A 13,062-nucleotide genomic window follows, 5' to 3' on the forward strand; every position below is an offset into this window, starting at 1 on the left:
GCCAAGCTGTATCGAGCCCTTTGCCTTTCCCTTGGATAACACTGGTGGCGTGAAGAGGGGAGGCTGGTATGCATGGGCGACTGCTGGTCTTCCGTAAACATCCCTGCCCGGACTTGTGCCTGGGAGGGTAGCATTCTAGGTGCAATCCCATGGTCAATCATGACCGAAGGGGGTCTCAGGATTTATATACATACACACATATGTATATATGTGTGCATGCATATGTATATGTATATGTGAATGTATATGTATATATATATATAATCGAATTGAACCAGCCAGGATCCCTGGTCTGGTGGTACGTAAAAAGCAGTATCCGACTCGTGGCCGATGCCAGCACCGCCTCGACTGGCTTCCGTGCCGGTGGCACATAAAATACACCAATCTGACCGTGGCCGTTGCCAGCCCCGCCTGGCACCTGTGCAGGTGGCACGTAAAAAGCACCCACTACACTCACGGAGTGGTTGGCGTTAGGAAGGGCATCCAGCTGTAGAAACATTGCCAAATTAGACTGGAGCCTGGTGCAGCCTTCTGGCTTCCCAGAACCCCGGTCGAACCGTCCAACCCATGCTAGCATGGAGAACGGACGTTAAACGACGATGATGATGATGATATATATATATACAAGAGAATAATTTTATAACTTCGTTAAACTGAAAAGCAATTTTGTTAAACTGAAGAACAAAAATAAAAATAAAAATAGGACTTCAGCTGGAAGTGCTCAGGGGACACCGAGGCGAAAGGAGAAATAAATTGAAACGTATAATGAAGAAACACTCCAGTTGGTCAAAACAACTTTATATCATTCCCAAATTATCAAAAACCAAATATGAATATATATTAAAACAATAGGGTCGCCAATGGTAAAACCTAACAATATAAAATATACACATATACATGAATAAAAGGTGATAAAACCTAAAAGGGTAAGTCGAATGAAGAAAAATATAGGGAATAATTAATCTTCTCTCTCTATATAAACGGCAGTTTGTCTGTGTGTGTTTCTGTGTGTCTGTTAGGTTGTACCCTCACCCTGACCACTGCTTTCAACCGATTCTGATGAAACTTGACACACACATAGCCCAATGTCATAATTCAAAACTAACGCAGCGAAAATTTTGAAAAGTTCCCCCAGTTCTGAAAAAAATCGATAAATTCGACATGGGGTCGAGAATCAGAAACACAAACCACAGACTGTCTAGGGGACGCAACTCGACCTTTTTAACTCTCAAAAAAAATTTACCATAATTTTTTTTCCATTTTTTTGCTATTTTTGGGCTATAACTCTCTAAAAATGCTTTATAGTTATTTCCCTTACAAACCTGAGCAACGCCGGGCGATACTGCTAGTGTATAATAAAGGCGACTAAAAGATTAAGCAATGGTGCTAAAATAATGTAAATATAAATATATATAAATGCAAGAATATAAAGATACAAAATAAAGTGTAAGGCAACCAGGATAGTCCATTCAACCCCATCTCTACAATCGTTTCAAAGGATGCTGCTTCACATCGTTAATGTACAGAGTGAGGATATAAAATTCTTGGCATCTGTGTGTGTGTGTGTATGAATACATATATCTATAAATGCATACATACATGATTATTATGTGTATTTCTGAAAAATCATTAATCTAAAGCACAGCTGTGATGATAGTTTATCTTGTTAATTTAACCTGCAACCACCATCCGTATCTCTGTTGCCTTGTATTTTGATTTGTTACCAATACTTAATCTCCACATCCTTCATTTCTTCAGTTACTGGGATTTCATCCGTACCCCCACCCCCACCACAAATTTATACATATACAAGTTTACGTTTTAGCAGTGACATGGGCTTTTATATGTAATGATTATTTTTTTTTTTTTTGTAGGAGGAGTAAGGGATAAATGGTGAAATACTGAAATACATAGAGTGGAGGGGCTAAATGTGTGAGAAAAGTTTTAGAACCATAAATATAAAAACTGCCTCATTGGTGCAGGAGTAGCTTGCTTACCAACCACATAGTTCTGGGTTCAGTCCTACTGCGTGGCACCTTGGGCAAGTGTCTTCTACTATAGTCTCGGGCTGACCAAAGTCTTGTGAGTTAGGATGTAACAGTTTTCAGTGAAGCAGCAGTCTCAGAAAAATTGAAGATTATCAGCATCTTTCTCAAAGAACTTATTCAAAATATAGGGAAATTGTGAATGTGTGTGGGGGTGGGGGTTGAGTGGGAAAGGGTGTACATATCTGTTCCAAGTTGTAGGGTATTGTTTTGCACCTTGATATCACACTTTTCGTAGGGGCACATCTTCGTGGCTAAGTCACAGGCTATGTAACTTTTTCTAACACTTTCTCTTAACCTGTTAAAAGAATGCTGGGTACTGTTGATACATAAGTGTGTGTGTGTGTGTGGTGTGTGTGTGTGCGTGTGTGTGCACATGTTTCTGTGTGTGTATATATACACACTGCAAATAAGTAACAGTTTTTAAGAAGTGTATGTACACATTTATATACATCATGCGTATTTGTATATATGATCTGCTCCACACACACACACACATACACACTCACACACATATATAATTGTGTGTGTTGTGGTATTTGTTTATATGACTGATTGTCACATAAACTATTCTTTTAGTAATTGAAAATTCACAGCATATCATACAAGAATAGCTTTAAAGTAAGCAGAGCAGAAAGTTAGGTCTATGGGAGAGCTGAGATGAAATGTAGCAGGGACTTGGATTTTTTTTTAAAAGGGGGCTGGAAATTTGGTCTGTCTTTCTTCTCCACCCTACTGTCATTAGTTTATTCTTCAAAGAACCCTCCTTTAACAACTGCTCAGTCAACACAAATTATCTTCCAGGTGGATTTGTTTAGATTTGATCCTCCCCTTACAACCAGCTCTTGGCCTTTCCACTATTGTGGCCAATGAATGACTTTGCTATAGAATGGAAGAGATAAATTATACAAGACAAGACCAGACCATACTCTTGCCTCTACTGTAGCCCCCATGTGCAATAAGGCTTTGGGCTGATATGAGAGTTGGTATTGAATGTGGGTATGGGTATTTTAAAATTTCATCTCATTTAAGTTGCTAATGTTATTGACAAAATCATGAACATCACACAATTTCATACTCCATTTTCTGTGTATGAAATTATAATCATTATTCCACAATGATTAAACTTTGTTGGATTTTGTCACTCTTAATTTGCTAGCATAATTGTTGTTTTAGCTTTGTGTTAATCTTGATCAGAGACACCATTTCACATGTTTTTTTTACACATTTTATATCTAAAAATTTATAGTATATCTAGGAGTAATTCTTGGCATGACTATGTGGTTGAGAAGAATACTTCCCAACCACCATTTGGTTTCAGGTTCAGTTCCACTGCATGACACCTTGTGCATGTGTCATCTGATATGATCCCAGCCTGATCAAAGCTCTGTAAATGGATTTGGTAGATGGAAGCTGAAAGAACCTGTCGTGTGTGTTTGTGTATTTCTATGTATGTGTGAATAAATGTATGTTTGTGTCGTCTAGGCTTAACATCGTACGATTGTTGTAAATGAATTTCATTCATTTCCAATATTTTACAAAAACATGTCTGACCATGAGGAAATATTATCTTGCTTGGAGACAAGTAAAGATTAGCAAGAGAAAGGGTATCCAAGTGTAGAAAATCTGCTTCAGTAACCTCCGACTGATCCATGCAAACATGGAAAAATAGGCATTAAAATAAATATTAAAAAAGTGTTATCTAGGAATTCTCTTTCTTGAATCCTTTTCTTGAAAGTTTCAGTCCCTTTGACTGTGGCTACACTGAAGCACAATATCAAAGGGTTTTTTTTGTTGATTGATCCTGGTTCTTTGACTGGTACTTAGTTCCTCAATCTCTTTTACTTGTTTCAGTCATTTGACTGCAGCCATGCTGGAGCACCGCCTTTAGTTGAGCAAATCGACCCCAGGACTTATTCTTTGTAAGCCTAGTACATATTCTATCAGTCTCTTTTGCCAAACCGCTAAGTTACAGGGACATAAACACACCAGCATCGGTTGTCAAGCGATATTGGTGGGATAAACACAGACACACAAACATACACACACATGCACAAACACACATATATACATATATACGATGGGCTTCTTTTCAGTTTCCGTCTACCAAATCCATTCACAAGGCTTTGGTCAGCCTGAGGCTATTGTAGAAGACACTTGCCCAAGGTGCTATGCAGTGGGATTGAACCCGGAACCATATGGTTGGTAAGCAAGCTACTTACCACACAACCACTCCTATGCCTATCTCATGAGATATGAATTGGAAAAAGGTGATAACTTGATTGGGCATAAATACTGCCAAGTATTTTGACTCTATTAAGAATATTGAGTGCCCCTGTCAGTATATGTACTACTGTTAGCCTTAAAATTCCTTTAAAGCAGCTATGGGCAAACTGCAGTCTGTGGGACTTTCTGATAGGCACACCAACAAAAATGACTTATTTGAATGTTTTAGTAGTATAGCCCACCTAATGATGAACAATGTCTGACATGGCTTGCTTCTCAAAAAAGGTTGCCCATGTCTACTCTAAAATAACAACCTGAACAGTAACATATATATATATGTACACACACATATATACACACATACATACATATACATACATACATACATCATCATTATCATCATCATCATCATTTAATGTCCTTTGTCCATGTTGGCATGGGTTGGACGGTTTGACCAGGGCTGACATGCTGGAAGGCTACACCAGACTCCAGTCTGATTTGGTATGGTTTCTACAGCTGGATGCCCTTCCTAATGCCAACCACTCTAAGAGTATAATGGGTGCTTTTACATGCCATCAGCATGGGTGCTATTTGTATGATGCCAGTATCTGCCACGACTATGATTTTACTTGTTTGAAGGCTTTTCTTCTCAAGCACGGCATAATGTCAAAGGTCTCAGTCATTCATCATTGCCTCCATGAAGCCCAACACTCAAAAGGTGCTTTTCACATGCCACCAGAATTGACCACCCAACCTCTGTGAGGCCCAATGCTCAAATGGTGCTTCTTACATGCCACCAGCATGGGTGCCAATTATGTGACACCAGCATTGGCCACAACTATGATTTTACTTCACTTGATGGCTCTGCTCAAGCACAGCATATTGCCAAAGGTCTTTGTCATTAGTCTTTTCCTCCATGAGGCCCAAAGTTTGAAGATCATGCTTTACCACCTCGTCTCATGTTTCACCACCTCATATTTATATGATGTGTGCACATACACTTGTATGAAAGGCTACTGCCTAGATTTCTTCATTGTGTTTCACTCACAAAGTATTGATGAAAAGACTATTGATGAAAACACTTCCCCAAAGTGTTGCATAGTAGGATCAAACCTGAATCCATGTAGTTTCAAAATGTATTTCTTAACCATATGTCTATGCATAAGACTTCTCTCTTTAAGTGCCAGTTTCGAAAGCCATTCTATTACTGAGTTTACACAAATGATTGCTAAATATTAATGTTGGGAAGTAGATGGTCATAAGCTCCATCTTTACTTCAGTCATCATTATGTTGAGTTATATGGCAATGCATACTTCCTTATTTTGCTAACGAGGGTGCCTCTACATAGATGTTTGGCCTTCTAGAAATAGCAGGTATATCTCTTTTATATCACATCCTCTCATCTTCGAGAAAAAGTTGCACAATGGATAATGTAGTCCTGAATGCAGTCTGCCTAGAGAAAAAGGCATGATAGTCATAACTGGAATGTCTTTAATCATAGAGCTGCTCAATCAGAGTTGACCAAGGGCTAAATAATAACAAAAACGACCTTCTTTTACCTTAATGTCTGATAAGTTCCTCCACTCCCACTTCACATCAGCAGATATGAAGTGCATCCAGCTATAAAAACAATTTCTCAACCAAGAAATTGCCTCTGGTTGTAGATGAGTAAGTAGGTGTGTGCAATTGAAACAACGCATTGGGAATGTTTTTGTTTTTTGTTATGTGATTGAGATTTATTGTTAAAGCAATAAGGCGTTTCATTCACCAGAACGCTTAACCTCGTCTACTTGTCTGTCAGTCTCTCCCATGCTTGTCTCTGTTTATCTCTCCTACATTTCTCTCTGTCTATTATTCTATATTTGTCTGTTAGTCTGTCTAACCACCTCTTTTCTATATATATTTCTTTACTGCCCACAGGGGGCTAAACATAGAGGGGACAAACAAGGACAAAGGAATCACAATGACCCCAGTTGCAAAACTGGTACTTTATTTATCGACCCTGAAAGGATGAAAGGCAAAGTCGACCTCGGCGGAATTTGAACTCAGAACATAACGACAGATGAAATACCGCTAAACATTTCGCCTGGCGCGCTAACGTTTCTGCCAGCTCGCCACCTTTTTTCTATATATATTAGGCATAGGCATGGCTGTGTGGTAAGAAGCTTGCTTCCCAACCACATGGCTCTGAGATCAGTTTCACAGTACGGCACCTTGGGCAAGTATCTTCTGCTATAGACTCTTCTAAAAGATAAAAGATGTGCATCCAGTTAGTGTTCATGTATGTGGGTGTATCTAGCCATCATGTCTGTCTGTCTGTCAATCAATCAATCAATCTCCTATCTGTCTGTTTATGCATCTTTATTACTACTTACCAGCTGTTCCGTGTCTATGCTCATCAAACTGTTTTCTGTCACCAGCTGGTAGTTCTTCTCTCTATCTATCTATCGCTCTCCTTTCTTTATCTATGTCTGTCTTTGTTTCTGTCTCCTCTTTATTTTTCTAGTTATTGCTCTTCATCATCATCATCATCGTTTAACGTCCGTTCTCCATGCTAGCATGGGTTAGACGGTTCGACCGGGGATCTGGGAAGCCAGAAGGCTGCACCAGGCTCCGGTCTTATCTGGCAATGTTTCTACAGCTGGATGCCCTTCCTAACGCCAACCACTCCGTGAGTGTAGTGGGTGCTTTTTACGTGCCACCTGCACTGGTGCCAGGTGAGGCTGGCATCGGCCACGGTCGGATTGGTGCATTTTACGTGCCACCTCTCTATATATTTAGCTTTTCTCTCTTGCTCTATATTAACTCTTCTCTCTCTTTCTATTTCACTAGCTTTTAACCTTCTTAGGCTGTAGTCTTCATCTCTACTAGCAATGATTTTTGTCTGTCTGATTTTATCATTTATTTATAACTTTTCTTTTTCATTTTCCAGATTACCACTTGGATTTTACAATGTTACTTTATTTATACCGGAACATTACATAAAATCAACAAGTAAGTATATTTTGATTTTGGCTAAATATATCTATGAATGATTGGCCCAGAATGCTTGTGACAAGGTTTCAATACTGGGCAATGGCTCTGCAGCTGAATATCACTGCCTTTGTACCACCACTCAGTCATCCTCCACCACAAAAATAAAACAAATTTACAAATGTGAGAAAGATAAACAGATGAATCTTTTTCTTCCTTTTTGAGATGTGAACTTTAAAATAATTGAGTTTGTGTGTATATATGTGTGTGTGTGAGTGTCGATGTTATTGTATTGATGTTTATCAACTATTTTTGCAGTAGAGTTGTGTTATCTGAGAGAGAGAGAGAGAGAGAGAGAGAGAGAAGACATGCATGCATGCACACACCCATGTGTACTTTCTAACTTGGTATAAGTTTATAATAATTTACCATAAGGTTATATTGCACTTCATTTAAGTACTGAACTGATTGTATGTGCATGTGTGCAAGTGTATGCATACATACACACACATACACACAAAACAAATGGGTCTTTGTTTTCAATGCTGAGTATTTAGTTGTTTCAACTGGATCATTAAATTGAGCAACAAAGGTGGATCTTCAAATTTGTTGTACAATCCATCTGCATCCGTATTCACTCACAAAGCATGAGCCAGCTTGAGGCTATGGTAAAAGACCCTCAAAATTCCACATGATAGGATCAAATATGAGACCTTGTGATTGTGAAGCAAACTTCTGTTTGGTCATGTTGCATCTACATATGCATGCATACATACATAAATGCATTCATACATGCATACATGCATACATACATACATAATATATACATACATAATGCATGCATGCATACATACATACATTCATTCATTCATTCATTCATCATTCATTCATTCATTCATTCATTCGAATGCATATTTATTGTGATAAGTACCAGTCTAGCACAGAGAACAATTTGATTATCACTCACTCCAAATTTGTAGCTTTATTTTTTTTTCTGCTGATATTGTGGCATTCATGTTCCTGCAGGACATTGAGGTCACATCACTCTCAACGGCTTGAGGGATCCTGCAAAGATCATGACCACAGTTTCTCCTCCTCTGACTAACATTTCGAAAACAAAAATCAAACGAAAACAAAGATACTATGGAGTATTTTGTGGAATCATATTAAAGAAAAGTATACAAAAAATATAAAATAATATCTAATTCTCAACAAAATAATTTTGAATCTCCACTGTGCAACAACAGTCAACAAGAAAATGTTATCTTCTACTGAAAACTTACCTGTTGAATAAAGTCTGTTAACAGGTGTTTTGTCCAGAAAGCACCTTTAATTAGCCCAAATATTTCTCTATTATTATTGATGTCGTTGAGCCCCAAATCAGCATGGATCAAACAGAGCTATGATCAATGGCATTCCAGCCATGATCATCTCATCATTTTTGTATGACATGGACCATGAAACAGTATGGTGTGGATTGAAGAATTATTGATTACTATTTTGAAGCAGATCAAGTGATTGATTCCTTCACTGACTTGTATGGCTGCTGTGTTTTCTTGCAATCAGAATTTATTTGGCAAATTGTTTAAGGACAAATATATACTTCTTACCATACATATATGTTTGTGCATATGAGTGTATGTGTGTGATGTATATACTTGAAAGGTGTTAATGACAGGAGAAAGGGCATTTTGTTGTGAAACAAAGCTTCAATAATATATTTGTTTGACTCAGGTTTCCATGCAAAGCTAGGAGTTAAAAAAAAAAAATTATATATACATATAATGTAGCTTAGTGAATAATACACTCTTTCCTGAAATACTGTGGCTATGTTATTAGAATATGAATAAACCTAATTATGCTTTGAGTTGAACATCAAGCTCTTTCTCACAAATTACTGTGACCACCAGGTCAGACAGAATTTTCTCTCTCTCCCTTATATATATGAGCAAAACGGTGCTGAGTTGTCAAACATTTAAACTAACTTTTCTCAAAACAATTTGTCCGACCATCCCATAGGCCTCCCGTTTGAGAAACACTGATTTAACCTAAATTTGAGACACCAGCAAAAGAAGAAATAAAGATAGACTTTAGCCGGCTTTTTTTGCGCAAACTGCACGTGCATTTTTCTCATGTACGCGTAGTATTGTTCGCAACAGCTGATGTACTTGCACGTACAAATGCATGTTCCCACGGCTTTATTGATCGCATTCTCACCTGGAATCGATTTTTTTAATGTTTTCAAGACTTATACATGCCCTGATACCGTTAGTATCTACATATCAAATTTGAGCGCAATCAGATGGAGGATGCCCAAGATCCTAGAAGACACACACACAGACAGACAGAACGGATTTTATATAATAGATATGTATATATATATATAACGGGAAGCTTTATGAAAATAAACAAAAGACGAAGGCAGGTGGAATACAAACAAACAATTGTATTAGTATGGCACTCAGGAATATAAATAAAACAAGTCTTTTACGTTTCGAGCCTACGCTCTTCAACAGAAAGATACACAGAAAAGAAACACGGAGAGAAACAAGGAGAGAAAAAAATGCATGCAGAAGCTAGCGTGTCAACATGGCGAACTGAATATATATATATATATATATATATATGTATATATATGTATATATATATATGTGCGTGTGCATGCATACACATACACTCATGTATACTCACACACATACATGTATATGTGTACATGCATACACATATGCACAACACTTACAGCATTAGAACTTAATGACTACAAAGCTGTAGTCTAAGCAAGACAGGTGTAGGTGTTGTTTTTTAGTTTGGGTTCTTGGCTGGCTTGTTGGTTTGTTTATGAAAGCCAATTTATCTTATAAATAAACCAACCATGGTTGAAAGAAAGCAATGTTCTCTCAATAAATAGCTTCTTGTTACTTATTTCATTCTAATCTTGCTTTATCATTCTCTTTCTCACTATCTTTAGATACCTGACTCTTTCACCTCTCCCCCATATCTTCTTTTCCTGTCTATTGCTTGCTCCTCCTCCTGCTCTCTCTCTCTTTCCCATGGCTCTCTCTCTTTCTTTGTCTCCCTCCTCAAGCTCTCCTTTCTTTTTTTTTCTCTTTTGTCCTCCTAAACTTTCTCACCCTTCCTATCTCACCCCCTTTTTTTCCCCCCTCTCATTCTGCCTTTACACACAAAGGTATCATACATACTATTGAGTCTTAGGGAAATATTTCATAGGCATGCTCACCTGTGTGTGCATACATGCATATACTCACACGTGTACACAGTAACATAGTCCACACATCTGCACACAACACACACATGTACACATACAAACATATGCACGTATATGTGCGCACACACACACACACACACACTAAAGTGTACATATGAGGGTCTTTGTGTATGAGTGATTATACATTTTTTTATTGTGTATGTATGTGTGTGTATGTATGTATGTAAATAATGTATATATGTATATATATATATATATATATAACATGTAGTTTGTGTATGTATATATATATATATATAATATATATATATATATATATATATATAATATATATATATATAAAATGTAGTTTGTGTATGTATATATATATATATAAAATGTAGTTTGTGTATGTATAATATATATATATATATATATATATAAAATGTAGTTTGTGTATGTATATATATATATATATATATATATATATAAAATGTAGTTTGTGTATGTATATATATATATATATATATATAAAATGTAGTTTGTGTATGTATATATAATATATATATAAAATGTAGTTTGTGTATGTATTATATATATATATATATATATATATAAAAAAAATGTAGTTTGTGTATGTATACCTACATATAAGTGTATGCCTACTAATGGGTGTATTTCTGCTAAGGTATAAAGTGTTATAAATTATTCTGAAATCCCGAAGTCACACAGAGCAAGCTGCCACTGGCCTGTTGTCTTGCTAAATAACTTGCATGTTTAACATTTCTGATGTAACTTCTATACAGTGCCTGGTTAGAAAACAATTTAGGAAAGAAAGGAGAAAGAAAAAAATAGAAAAGCTTCTCCTATTCAAGTTTTAGATAAGCCACACAGTTATGTTGTGTTGTTGAATGTTATGTTGATGAAATATTTGAAATTTATCTCTGGTTGTTTGATTTGGTTTAACAAAAACTAAGTTACTTATCTTTGGTGATGTATTCTTTCATAAGGTACATTACTCTATTATAGCCAGGTTAAGGCATGGTTGTGTGGTTAAGAAGTTTGCTTTATAACCATGTGATTTTAAGTTCAGTCCCACTGCATGGCACCTTGAGGAAGTTTCTTCTTTTATAGCTAGTAACTGACTTGTGTCTTGTGAATCAATTTAGTAGACAGAAAATGTGTAGAAGCCCATATACAAACTCTAGGCTGTCTGTGTATGTATACACCTCTCCAGCTTGGTGTTGGCTTTAGTCCTTGTAGCTTACTGGTTTAGTAAAAAAGATGACCTATAGAATATGTACCAGACCTTAGAAGAAAAGTACTTGAGCTGATTTGTTTGACTAAGCTCTTCAAGGCAATATTCATTGCATGGTTGGATCACAGTCCTGTGACCGAAACAAGTAAAAGATTAAAAAAGTAAAAGAATAAGGAATCTTGTACTTCAGTTTTCTCTCTAATCAAGGACAATATTCAATTAAAAACCCTCTGTGTTCTTTCAGCTGGTGAGTCTCACAATCTCTGGTGATCTTACCTCTTGGACCCCCACAACATGTAGCATAGAATATTGCTAAACTTGTATCCCCAAATACTGGGGTTCCTCTTCAGAGTGAAAAAAAATTCTTCATGTTCAATCAGTTTCTGATCCTTTACAAAGTTTAAGTAAAATCTATAAAAGAGTGCTGCTCACATATCTATGGGATGTTGCTACTGCTGCTGTTACTACTACTACTACTACTACTACTACTACTACTACTAGATGCCTAGATCATGTTTTTTTTTATTTTTTAGTTTTTGTTAGAGGAGGCAGTATTCATAGCCTCAACAGGCCCTCTTTTTTTAAAGAAAAGGAATACAATGAAGGAATTGACTCTCAGTACCTTCTCCATGTTTATGGAGTATGTTCAAAACTGTACTATGTTCAAAACTGAGTTGGAAAAAGGAGTTGTTGGCATATAGGAGTTTTTGCAGATGGCCAGTCTTGGACTCCTCTGTTATGACTTGCAGAACTACAAGAAATAGGTGGGGAATGGGAACTGAGCTCTGATGAACACCTACAGCATACTGAATTCCTTATTGAACTTGTTGATAACTCTCCTCTTACTGACAACATTCCTTCCGTACATGACTTGCACAGCTTTCATAAGCTATTTTTCTGCATCCATATTCTTAGTAACCACTAAATTAGAGAGTATGGAATCCTGTCAAATGCCTTCTCTGTCAACAAATGCTAATTATTACCATCTCACTCTTAAGCTAAGAGCAGCTTCTGAAGTCGTCTCACTAAGAAGAGAGCGTCTGTAGTATCTTGTGCTGGCATTAACTCACACTATATCTCATCTAAACTAATTCTTTTCCTAATTAGCTGTTTTATAATTCTTTTGGCTACTTTCATAACTCTGTATATTAACTTGATGCGCCTGTGCTTGCATCTTTGTAGAGCGTCTCCAAAGCCTTTGTTAGAATTGATAGTTATATTTGAACTGCCAACCTCTTTGTTGGTTTGTCCAGTGCCTTATTGACTGGACCATCTGCACCAATCGTTCCACAAAGGTGATAGAAGGTTGTACTGAATTAACTGACTTTGTTAATTATGCGAGTATTCATATCAT

At 36.8% G+C, this 13,062-nt stretch overlaps 1 protein-coding gene across 2 annotated transcripts in view; it reads left to right on the plus strand.

The window, feature by feature from the left end:
* LOC115212774 (semaphorin-5A) overlaps positions 1–13,062 on the plus strand; it is a 455,488-nt gene that overhangs the window by 79,877 nt on the left and 362,549 nt on the right. For both annotated transcript variants that reach the window (XR_004999783.1, XM_036504186.1), the window contains exon 2: positions 7,205–7,266. The gene's annotated coding sequence lies outside the window, so the exon portion shown is untranslated. The remainder of the gene's footprint in view (positions 1–7,204; positions 7,267–13,062) is intronic.

The sequence above is a fragment of the Octopus sinensis genome, linkage group LG6, assembly GCF_006345805.1.
Source record: "Octopus sinensis linkage group LG6, ASM634580v1, whole genome shotgun sequence".
In the NCBI taxonomy this organism is placed as follows: domain Eukaryota; kingdom Metazoa; phylum Mollusca; class Cephalopoda; order Octopoda; family Octopodidae; genus Octopus; species Octopus sinensis.